The sequence below is a fragment of the Perna viridis genome, chromosome 12, assembly GCF_037379345.1.
Source record: "Perna viridis isolate PV_CMFRI_1.1 ecotype Kerala chromosome 12, ASM3737934v1, whole genome shotgun sequence".
Classification (NCBI taxonomy): Eukaryota; Metazoa; Mollusca; class Bivalvia; order Mytilida; family Mytilidae; genus Perna; species Perna viridis.
In genome coordinates, this window is record NC_142456.1 from 37888374 (window position 1) to 37901735 (window position 13362).

Below are 13362 nucleotides of genomic sequence, written 5' to 3' on the forward strand. Positions count from 1 at the left end.
TTTATATCATTTCTTTGAAAAGAGAAATCGCTGTACGTTTAACAGAGACGATGAAAATGGCCCACGATAAATTACAATCCCTTGTTTAGTGGAGCAAGGTTGCTCATTTATCCTTTAAGAACTAGTTAATATGATAGCTCCAGGTTTTCGTTTGTTGTTTCCCTTAAAAACGCTACTGGGTTCAATACGTTTTATTACTTATGAAAATGGTGTGGTTACCCATGAATCAAAAATATAAAATTATAATATTTATATATATATATATATATATATTTATATATTTATATATATATATATATATTAGAATTTTATATTTTTGATTCATGGGTAACCATTAATTGAACTGAATGCTGATACTTCTTTTAATAAGAATTTGATGCTCATACATTATTAAACTGAGATTCTTTTCTAGCTGAAGTAGTTTCAAGAGATTAAAGTTACATTTGTTACACTTTCGAAAAATGGCCATAGTTTCAACTTGCAAAATGAATGCATGCACCAGTCCTTCTAAGAACCTTATTGAGAATTTTTTTTAAAAAGTTGTTACGAAATGTTGTAAAATGATTGCAAATACTAGTATCATTTTTTTCCTTTGGTGTACAGTGACTGTGTATATAGGATGCCTTAAAATATAAACTTAAAAATGTTCTTGTATAGAAAATGTATTTAAATTGCTCAGTAACCTTCCTAAATTTGTATTGAAATTGTATTGGAACTGGTCTATTTCAACTAGCTGTAATTTGATCTGATGAAGCAGTGTAGCGAATAGAATCGTCACATTCTGAGACGTTGTGCAATATTGATTTGTTGTGACATGTATCCTACAAAACAACACCTAGTCATTCTGGACGTTACCTCACTCTATACCAACATTCCTCATTCTGATGGCATCGAAGCGTGCAGAGAATTGTTGGATTCTCGGGAGGTCTAATATCCACCCACTGACTGCTTAGCCACACTATTCACAATAGTTTTAAAAAACTTCCATATTAACTGCAACCATTATTTACAAAACAAATGGCACAGCTATAGGCACCAAATGACTCCATCTTATGCTGACATTTTCATCGGAAAGTTTGAAAAAGAACTTCTTGAATCTTTAATTGAAAAGCCTGGTGTATGTTTATTGATGACGTTGATATGAAGTTAACCCATGACGAAGAAGAACTGAACAATTTTATCATCCGGGCAAACAACCAACACCCGTTTATCAAGTTTATTCATGAAACATCTTACACAACCATCTCATTCCTCGATAACTCCAGTACATTTGCAGAGGGTGAGCTGTCCACAGACCTATTCACAAAACGAACTGACACCCACCAATACCTTATGCCCAGGAGCTGTCATCCACCGCACTTGACTCAAAGTATACTGTTTAGTCAAGCGCTTAGGCTAAGGCGCTTTTGTTCCAATGGTAAATCTTTAAAGAGGCGTTTGGATCAACTAAAAAACAATTTAAGGAAATGCGGGTATAAGAATAGACCCATCAAAGAAGGTTTCCAAAAAATTCATCTCAAGTAACCTTGATTTTTTTTATAAAGTTCAAAATCCTCTCTAATTTTGATTTATTATACTTTCGACAATAATTTTAATACGTCACAGGTATTCACCTGATGATTCTGCGAGTTGTAGGAACGATATTTACCACCCTATATGCTCAGTTGATATAGACATCGAGCATTTAAAGAAACAGAAATATGTGTTCTTCTCAAAAGAAAAGGATTCAATTAGTACATTGTTTCCATTCATCAAAGCTATCCTAAAACTAAACATAGAAAAAAATTAAGTTTGAATTAACAAAATTTTGTATTGATACGTGAAGCTATAGTTGCTTGCATCTACCGTGAAGATTAAAATAAATCACAAAATATATATCTACAAAGAACCAATTATACATGTTACATTTGGTATTACTGCTTTCACTCATCACTCCAAATATTTGAAAGTATGAAAAATCTCACGGAATCGGTTTGATGAAGAATGAATAATACTATGAATTAAAAGTAACTATTTAATCAAACCATCATATACACCTTCATACCAGTCTTTAATAACAGATTAAATATTAACTTGTGGTAAAAGATAATAACCGAGATCAAGTACGTTGGATATTCGATGTTCGATATTCGACATTCAAACTTTTCAATATCAAACTGAGTATCAAACGGTAAAATACTAAATGAATATCAAACGGTTTTTTTTTCTGTTCGATATTCGTTTGACATTCGATTCCGGGTTATATATTGAATATAGAATGGATTTGAATATCAAACTGAATGTCAAACAAGATTTTTTTCTATTCGATACTCGTTTGACATTCGTTTCCGGGTTATATATTGAATATAGAATGGATTTGAATATCAAACTGAATATCAAACAGGATTTTTTTCTGTTCGAGATGCGTTTGACATTCGATTCCGGGTTATATATTGAATATAGAATGGATTTGAATATCAAACTGAATAGCAAACTGGATTTTTTTTTTTTTTTGTGTTCGATATTCATTTGACAATCATTTCCGGTTTATATATTGAATATACAATAGATTTGAATATCAAACTGAGTATCAAACAAGATTTTGATCATTTCGATATTCGTTTGACATTCGTTTCCAGTTGATATATTTAATATAGAACGGATTTGGATATCGAACTGAATATCAGGGGTGCAGTTACACTAAGATGCACTGCTTCGCACACCAAGTTACCCCGTCAAATTTTGTGAAACTTAAAATTAAAAGTTGAAATTTGTTGGATATATTGTTTAAATGTAGTTAAGCATTCATACATAGACATGTGTAATATATGTAATAGTAAACAGGTGTAATTTACATAAAAATTGTATCCAGAACGTTTCAGTCCCCGGCCGTATTAGTTTCTCTCCTCAGCACCAGGTACGAGAACACAATTAATTTCGTAGTGCATTTCAACAGACCCATTTGACATATGAAAAAAAACTCCACCTCTTCAAACTCAATAAACTTCACCAATATGGAAACATGTATTAAAGCAGTTTTCTATAAGAGTGCCAGAAAAATTCACCATTTTTTAAAATTTTAGCACCTACGCTTCTGAGACCCCGTGGACATAAAAAGTGACCAATGTCCTAACTTTTGACCTTCTTCCATAGAACCATATCACAACTTGCACATAAAATTACAGAATGAAAAAAAATCTCTTGTAAATCTGATCCTTGATCTACATTTCTGAAGCAAATACTAAGCAATAAAGTTTAGGACAGAAAAGATAAAACAATCAGGAAGAAAAACACCAAAAAAAATATAGTTTATAAATTTAGCTTATAATAGGTAAAATGGATAATCGAACAAACTTTTTCTGTGCAATTAAGTATTGCAAGGCAGAAACGAAAGTCAAAACAAGCCTTTTAGTACCCAGTCTTAAGTTTTGGGAAACTCCATGATTTTCTATTCTTTCATCCTCAAATGCTATTTTTTGGGTATGAAAATTTAAACCAATGATGAGATAAAAAAAAATCAAATAGATACTGTTTTATTGCCAAGAGTGTGAAAACAATCTGTGTCTTAATATGTTTTTTCACATGTTTACATTAAATGGTTGCATGGAGCAGAACACAAGGCAGAAATATCCCCAATCTGGGTGAGCAGACCAAGTATTAGATTTGCTATAGAATCAATATTCTATGTTCGATTTTAATGAATCTGGTATTTTGTAACTCGGCGGGTGTTTCTAGAAAAGCAGAGGACGCTTATCCTACCGGTGCACCTAGTCCATGCTCCCAGTTTTTAGTGGAGTCCGAGTTGCTCATTTGCTTTTGTTACTTTGTATGTTTGATTTTGGTTACTTTATGTTCTTTGTTGTGTATGTCTGTTTTTCATGTCTGGTCTTTGTCCCTAGATTACATTCTTTTGATTACCGCTATAACCTTGATTCCCTTGATTAATCTTTCAAATGCGACGTCATAGAAGATAAATTGTTGAAAAGAATGTCAAACGATTATCGAACAGCAAAAAAAATCCTGTTTGATATTCAGTTTGATATTCAAATCCATTCTATGTTCAATATATAAACCGGAAACGAATGTCAAACAAATATCGAATAGAAGCAATCCTGTTTGATATTCAGTTTGATATGCAAATCCGTTCTATATTCAATATGTAAACCGGAAACGAATAGCAAACGAATATCGAAATGATCAAACTCCTGTTTGATATTCATTTTTATATTCAAATTCATTCTATGTTCAATATATAAACCGGAAACGAATGTCAAACGAATATCGAATAGAAAAAATCCTGTTTGATATTCAGTTTGATATGCAAATCCGTTCTATATTCAATATGTAAACTGGAAACGAATATCAAACGAATATCGAAATGATCAAACTCTGTTTGATATTCATTTTTATATTCAAATCCATTCTATGTTCAATATATAAACTGGAAACGAATGTCAAACGAATATCGAACAGCAAATAAATCCCGTTTGATATTCAGTTTGATATTCAAATCCGTTCTATATTCAATATATAAACCAGAAACCAATGTCAAACGAATATCGAATAGAAAAATCCTGTTTGATATTTAGTTTGATATTCATATCCGTTCTATATTCAATATGTAAACCGGAAACGAATATCAAACGAATATCGAAATGATCAAACTCCTGTTTGATATTCAGTTTGATATTGAAAAGTTTGAATGTCGAATATCGAACATCGAATATCCAACGTACTTGATCTCGGTAAATATGCAAACTTCAAAGTACATACAATTGAAGGCTTATAACAAAATTACTGTAATGGTAATATCTAAGCAGAAGTCAAAAAGAATAACAAATGGCAATATCAGAGTAAAATCTGGAAACCACCGCAATGGTCCTGACTTGGTACATGCATTTAAAAATGAAAGGTGTGTTTAACCAGGTTTTAATGGGCTAAACATCCCGCTTCCATTACGGTTTATCATTTCCTTTTATTTCAACACAATTGGGAAGCCAAAAATAGTTACCACCAGTCAAAATTGGTTAGTATTCAAAACGGTACAGAAAATATGAACAATAAATAAGTGAAAATCAAAAGAACTTAATACAATAAAATAATGTAAAGGCACGGGTATCAAACTCTGTGTGGGGAAGGCGCCTCAAGTTTAAAATGAAATAACAATATATAAGTGAAAAATAAAGAAAATTAATTTGTAGACATTATGAAAATCCATAATCTGTTTGTCAGAAACAAAATATTTTTTTCAAAATATAGATATCGGATATTAAACTTTTTTGGCAGCGTGTGAGACGTATTTTCTTATAACCTTGGTCCAAAAGCGTGTCTCTTATGCAAAGGTGGCGTTTTAAGAAGTCAGAATATAGTTTCTATTAGCTCATTTGCTTTTGCATAGACCTCTACGACATCCATTAGAATTTTAAGGTCATAATTCCAATTTATGAAGAGTGGTTCACGGTACTTGGGGCATTTAGAAAGGACCTTACGGAGAGATTCGTTGACATTGATGTTTAAATCTCCCATAATGACGTGAGCGGAAGGATCATATTTGAAAGGAGAGTTTTTTTTGTAAAAACAGTCAGGTGGTTTAGCCTTGAAGTCCTTAATGCCGAGGTCCTGCAATAGCCTTTTATAAATGAAAATTTTGATGCAATAGGTGAAGCATAGGAATGTTATAGAAATGAATGTAACTACAAGTGTATCTAACTTCCGACGAACTCAACTAGAAAGTCAACTAGTAAGAATAATCAAGGGAACCAAGGTTCTAGCGGTAATCAAAGGAATGTAATCCAGGGACAAAGACCAAACATGTTGACATACACAACAAAGAACAATAAGTAGTACATGTATAGAAAGCAAAAAAAGCAAATGTGCAAATCCACGAAAAAATGGGAGCATGGACCAGGTTCACCGGTAGGGTAAGCTTTTCTAGAAACACCTGCAAAGTTTTGATGCAAACTCTTCGACAACATATAATCAAGCAAAAGAAATAAAGTACATGTGGAGAATAACCCGCGAAAAACAACCAGTCGGAAAAGTGAAGAGAGTAAACTCAACCATGAAATGGTGATGCCCAAAGAACATGGGAATGCCGAAATCAAAACTATGGGGATCTATACGCGTCAGACGTCATCATCATCGTCGCCTATGTTGGCCCTATCCAAAGGTCAATGGTTAATTGCCATGTATTATAAGGATACAAACCGCAGAACCTATTATATATAAAATGGAAATATTAGAATTTTTACAAATATATCAAAATAAAGTACAATGCTTATTACTTGACATTAGTTTGTGTTTTTTATGATGGTTTGCCCGTTTTTTATGTCTAGTATTATGGATATCTTGTTTTTCGTTTCAGTCGTTGTCTTTTCGGGCGTCACAAGGGTACAAGGTTCCTTTCGGTCAATGGTAATCGCGGGCGTCAGACCACAAGGTTACCTCTCTTAATTCATATGAATGTCCGATAAAAGGTCAGAAATTCGTAAGATTTGAATCAAGACAAAAGTTTCACCTATGACACATTTTGTCTTAGCTGTATCGGAATATAATCTTAATACTGACAGCTATAATTATTATGATGGTGATTTTGTTGGTAGAGTGTTTTCTTTTGTTTCCGTGAGAGTGTAGGTGAAAGCTCACGTCGTCACAATATGGACTGGTACCTGTTAATCCTAGGCAGCTAAAATAACAATACGTTAGTGTAGTTGGTACCAAACTTTATTTTTAAATTCATAAATACATGTGAAATTCAACAGTAATTATTTGAAAGAATTCATATTTAAACATAACAATTACTGAACAAAAAAATATCATAATTGATAGATATAACATATAAATTCCATAATATCATATTATAAAATAAATCAAGTATTTAAATTTACAAGTTTTTTCTTAAAATAAAATATCTTCAGGCGCGTAGCTGCCGTTTGGCAAAAAAGCTTTTGCCTGCACTTAATTTTTTTTATAAACTACAACCAGGAGAGGCATAAATGATGCTCTAAAATGCTATCTCCGAGGAGCTTCGGGGGGCGAACCCCCCCCCCCCCCGAACCCCCTACCACGGCTCCGCTCTGGACCTGCTGGGGTCGTTAAGCGGCCCCCAGACCTCCTGACGTAATTTTGCCTGCACTTCAATTTGGCCTCAGTTGCGCGCCTGATCTTAATACAAAATCAATAACAAAAAACAATACCTTACCAAAAATAACAATACGTTAATGTAGTTGGTACCAAATGCCCGAAACGGCGAACGTCGCCCATTATATAGGGGATTGATGTTGAACCTGCCGTTCCGATTTGTCCAGTAAGACCAACCCACTGTTCATACATAATGAGCAGCACGAAAGAAAGAGGCATCCATAAGCAATAAGATTTCAATAAAAGAAAAGTTTCTTTAAATTTCACGTATATCTAATCTTTGTTCGAAACGTAAACATAAACATTTGCCAAAATACAAAGCAGTTAACCCAATTAATTAGTTTTAAAGTCCGAAACAAGTAAGTTTAAATCATCTTTATTAATCAATTTCCTTACGCAACCCTGAATTCTAAAGTACAAAGATATTAATAAAACTATGGCACAGTTTAACCCGGTCACTGACTTATTTAGTTGGTAATTGTCGTTTTCCTTCTTTTATCAATTCTGATTCAATAGTGATTAGACCTATCCCTTAAGTTATTGAAATTTATTCTCAATTCTCGGAAGAAAAAGGTATTAATTCAGCTGGAGATGTCATTGATGCTATCATTTGAATTACTAAATCAATTTTCATCTGAATTTATCTCGAAAGAAAGACTAGTAGGATAAATCAAGTAATGAAAATGCTCGACCTTGTTTTTTTCTGACCTAGTTAACAACAACATTTTGTGACGTACAGAAAAGCTACAATTTGTATCACACTATTATAATAAGATTAACCAGTTCTCTACCTTCCAAAGTGTGAGGTGAGCTATGGCTTCTTCTGACCAGATTTGCTATGAACCTCCTATATGTACTCTTAGTATTTTTTGTGAATATAGATAAAAAAATAAAGTATCATCGAATATAAACAAAATCAAGATCCTTAGCATGTAAATGTGTTCGTAATTATCATATACTATTATTTGTCAACACTTCGTAATTATCATATACTATTATTTGTCAACACTTCGTAATTATCATATACTATTATTTGTCAACACAAAAATATCTTAAATTCAGCAGTTAGTGTTAGTAATCAAAAATAATCTTTAAAAAAGCAAGAACTTATGGTCGCATATACTGCTAAAAATTACTAAGTTTAACAGGTAAAATCTGTATATGTTTATAAACACTGTGATTGTACAATACCTTTTGATTTACAGATTAAACAATGTACTATCCAATACATAATGATAAAAAAGTTAAATATGCAAAAAAATGTGGAAATTGATAACCCAAATTTCTCCATTACAGGAGGTGCATATCCTGAACATGGGAATAAACTCTTTATTAAGTTTGAATAATATCTGTTCAATACTAGTACTTTATTGAGTTACAGATTACAAAGTACATACCAGAACAGACGGATGGAGAAAAACAGCTTTCAGTTGTTAAGATATATCAGATTCTGACTTCTCAAGACGCCACCGTTGCGTAAGAGACAACCCTGGTCAAAAAGACACTGCCTAAAAAGAATTATTTTTGATGTCCATATCTTATTAACAATATTCTGTTTCTGACAAACAGATTATAGATGATGTATTCTCATAATGTCTATAAATTGTTATTCTGTAGTTTTATTATTATTTCATATTGAACTTGACGCACCTTCCACACAAAGTTCAAGACTTTTTGAAACTAATGGCTAGGATTTACATCATGTTTGGTTCCTTTTATTTTCGATTATTTATAGTTCATTTCTTCTGTACTGTTTTGAGTACTGGTTTAACCGATTTTGACTGGCTGCTGTCAGGATTTCAGTTTTCCACCCGGGTTTCAAATTATTGAATAAATCTCTCATGATAGTCATTTTGGCCAGGTTAGCTAATAACATAAAAGATATGAAACATGCTTAACCATAAACAGGTTACACGGCAAACATAACTCAAGTAGTAGTGGACGGATTTTTTTTTCTTTTTTGAAAATTTCGGCTTAGGGCCATAACAACATGCTGATCAATTTTGCCACTTGCATGATTTCAACTTCACCCACACATTTTTCTTTTTTTTTTTAATAATTTATATGCATAAATCTTACTTGACCATTATGGTCTATTTTAATTAGCAGCGGTCATGTTTTTTCACCCGATCAAAAGTCCACACACACGGATTGTAGCGATATACAAAGGAATATTCATGTAAGTTTGATTAGACGAAATTCAGTGGTTTAAGATGGGAAGTTGGGATTATAAAAATTGGCAAAAATTCCATAAAGGGCAATAGCTACAACACCGGTCAACAGATTTTCATAATTTCGGCACAGGTCCGTCTCATCATGCTGATTGATTTTACCTCGTCAGATGTTAGGTTAACCCATTGGTTTTCGAGTTATTTCCAAAAATCTTTAATTTGACCCCTCAGGTGTACGTTTATAGTAAAGGTGGCCATGTTAATCGCCGAATTAAAAATCACTACACATAGGTTGTTAAGGATATCCTAAGGAACATTCTTACCACGTTTGGTAACAATTCATCCAGCAGCATAGCCGTAACTAAGGGCTTAAGTTAGAGGAGGCAGGGGTTTGGGGGGCCGCTGAAAATGTTTTCATGAAATGCATTTTAGGATCGTAAATTTTTTGAATTGATATAGATGTATCAATAAAGAAACTATTTGGTTTTTAGTAGTCTTTTTTGACATTATTCCATTATTATTCTATTCTGCTCCGAATGCAAAGTGGAACCTCCACTCGAAATAGGCCTAATTTGGAAATAGATATTTTAATTTCGCATTGGTAATTAATAAATATTTTGATCTTGGTCATAGCGAGATCTAGCATATATATTTTGGATTGGTCTGAAAAAAATCTTCTAAGCCCTCCCACTGAAAAGTAAGTGGTCGTCCTCTTAGTTTGCGATCCCTCTGAGTTATGTGTCACATTTTTTATATGAAGTTGAAATTCGATGTCGAAGCGAAATAACAAATAAGGGCATGCAACAACAAAATAACCGAAGAATAATCCAATCCATAATCAAATCCAAAATAAATCTTGCAAAATAGATATCACACCACCACAGCAGCTAACACAGCAATAGTCCTGATATGGTACAGGCATTTCAAACGAAATGGTGGGTTAAATCTAGGTTTTACAGCGCGCTATACCATCCTCTTCCATTGAACATATACTAGTGGTGTTTAAATCATAATCGGTAACTCAGCGGTCACATCAGCACAAAGAACAATTTACATTACACAACCATTGCTTGTTATTTTGTTATTTTAGAAGAAACTGAGTATTTATCAGCTAAGAACTGATATCTAAAAAAGAATTGTTTGTAAGAGACCTTTTCAGACGCATTTCCTCTTACCCCTGAGTCTGTTACACAGATATTTATGGCTTTCAAGGAAATCAGTGTAAGTAGTACTTGCTCTAGTGTATCGAATCAATTGTGAAATATAAACACCGTATGCAGGAGATGAATATATATTGCTGCACAGATATGGAAAATCTATGATGTTAAAATTAAAGTCGTCTCTCTTATCATAAATCTTAGTGCTTGGGTGACAACTGTTGTCAAATTCGAAATGCATGTCCAAAAAAGGTGCAGAACAAGCTGTTTCTATACTATCCTTTATCTGGAGCTCCGGTGGATATATTGATGGTAACCATTTACCAAAAGAAGGGTTGTTGATGGACAATACATCATCAATAGCATCGGCTGCGGGATTTAAGATTTTGAAGTATAGATTTTTTTAGTATTCACATATGATGAATGCCTCCACGAGAGTTGGTGGTATTGCAACTAGTTTGCTGTCCTTCCTTCACTACAGACAATATCTTTATAAGGTAAATTGACATCTCTGTCGTGGAGCAAGATGAAGATCTAGCGATGTACATTTCATTGTATGGATTCCTATGAAGTTTGAGAATCCAATACAAGTAAGGTAAGTCCTCATAATTTGTTCCGATGTTCAGAGAAGGACTTATGGTTGTTTAGGATTTCATCTTTGTCTAAAGTAGTATGTTTGTATGTGGCATTACCTGAGATGTTACTATCAATGTCCAATTTCTTAATAAGGCAATTGAGGTAATGGGGTTTGCATACAAATACGATGTTGTTTGAAGCTTTGTCCGCAGGGACGATAACATGTTTCTCATGTAGTGTGGAAAGTGCCTCAAGATCGTTGAATATAATTTATGGACACATACCCCCGTCGACCATGAATACGGAAAAAGACACATATTGTGCATAGTGATATTTCATATTAGAAAAACTTGTGTTGTGTTTAATATAAATTAACATTCAAGTTTATTCGAGTAATTCTATTAGAAAATATTTTTTAATGTTGCCGAAATCCTAGGGGAGGCAGTTGTCTCCGTTGCCTCAATGGAATTTACGGCCCTGCAGTGAACAGTTTCAAGGAAAAAGACTTTCAAATTTGGAAATATAAAATTCGGGAAAAATCCATTTCAGGACCCATAACATTAACGGATCTTTCTGAACATTTCGGCGTATGTTCATCTCATCATGTGAACAATGACTTCCAGTTTTCCTTCCCTCGTTTGTCTACCCCGGACTTGACTTTTTAAGAGCAACTCGGCGGGTGTTTCTAGAAAAGCAGAGGACGCTTACCCTACCGGTGCACTTGGTCCATGCTCCCAGTTTTTAGTGGAGTCCGAGTTGCTCATTTACTTTTGTTACTTTGTATGTATGATTTTAGTTACTTTATGTTCTTTGTTGTGTATGTGTTTTCATTGTCTGGTCTTTGTCCCTGGATTACATTCTTTTGATTACCGCTGCAACCTTGGTTCCCTTGATTACTCTTCCAGACAGATTTTAGCTCAACCAAAATAATTTTGAAATTCTGAAATTTGAATCCTATGATACAATTTTGTTACAGCGGCTTGTTATTAGCCAGACCAAAAATCACCACGCACTGATTGTTAAAGTGAGACTGGAGGAACATTCAACAAAGTTTGGTCATAATCTGTCCAGTAGTTTCAGAGATGTTTGTAAAAGTTTACCGATAACGAAGGACACATAGTGATGGAAATAGCTCACATGGCCCTTTGGTTGATTTCTTTAGGCGTGGCAAAATGTGTACCCATTAACTCCAAAACGGTTAATGACGAGCCTACTCTGTAAAATAACATTATACCAGAATTTCGTACAGAACGAATTGACATCTGAATCATAATAAAAAGCTTCACCGAACGCAGCACGATACGACCGCAGCAGTCGAACCTTGAACAGTTGGGGAAAGTGCAACACATTATCAGTTTTTAACACAAGTAAGTATAAGGACATTTTATTAAATCTTAAATATTAATTTTCAAAATCAGACTAAAAATTTAAAAAAAAAAATTTTTTTCAGCCATGGCCCCCTTTGACCACTTAAAACTAATTAAACGTTAGAGATACATGTATCTGAAATCTGATTGCAGGCAGGGATTTTTATGAGGAATCCATAGAAAAAAATTGAAATCAGATCTTAAATAAAAAATTCGATTTTTTTTTTCGAATGTGACTCCTTATAATACAAAAAAACTAAGATGTATCGGACAAAAAATAAAAAAGTTGATTTTTTTGTGTGTTGCCCAACTTTGACGCCCTGTAACTTGAAAATGGTCAAATACCCAAAATCTGCTGATACGTTTGTTTACCAGAATTAAACAAGAGGATTTCGAAAAGCCTGAATCGCTCACCTTGCTAACCATGCCCTACTAAGTAAATGTATCATGCATTGTAATCATGTTCGACAAAAAATTTGTTGAAAAGGAGCATATATTGATGACTGCTGCAAGTTCAACTGAGTACCAAAGGCACACAGGCCCTATGGACCAGGATTTTTTTTATCACAAAAAATATTATTAAATCGTAATGTTTCCATATTACAATTATCTTGCCGAATTCCACGTTTTTTTATTTGTTAGTTATTTGCAAAAAAAAAAACTATTTCGACCCCTACGTTCTATTTTTTTCAGTAACAGCAGCCATATTTTAACTAATCAAAAATCCATTTTACATTTTTACCATCTTTGGCCCATTTTTCTATAACAGTGGGCCACTAAGTCCTAATCAAATAGGAACATTCCTTAAGTGGCAAGTAAAATACGCTGCCAATTCTAGTGAGAACACCTATTTTCCCCTTTTAGGCCATTATTTTAAAAGGGATGGGGCAAAAACCTAAAAAAAAAACAAACTATCAGGCCTTCCAACAATGTAGTACAACTTCAAGAACAGATCGCATCAGGTTCTTGTAA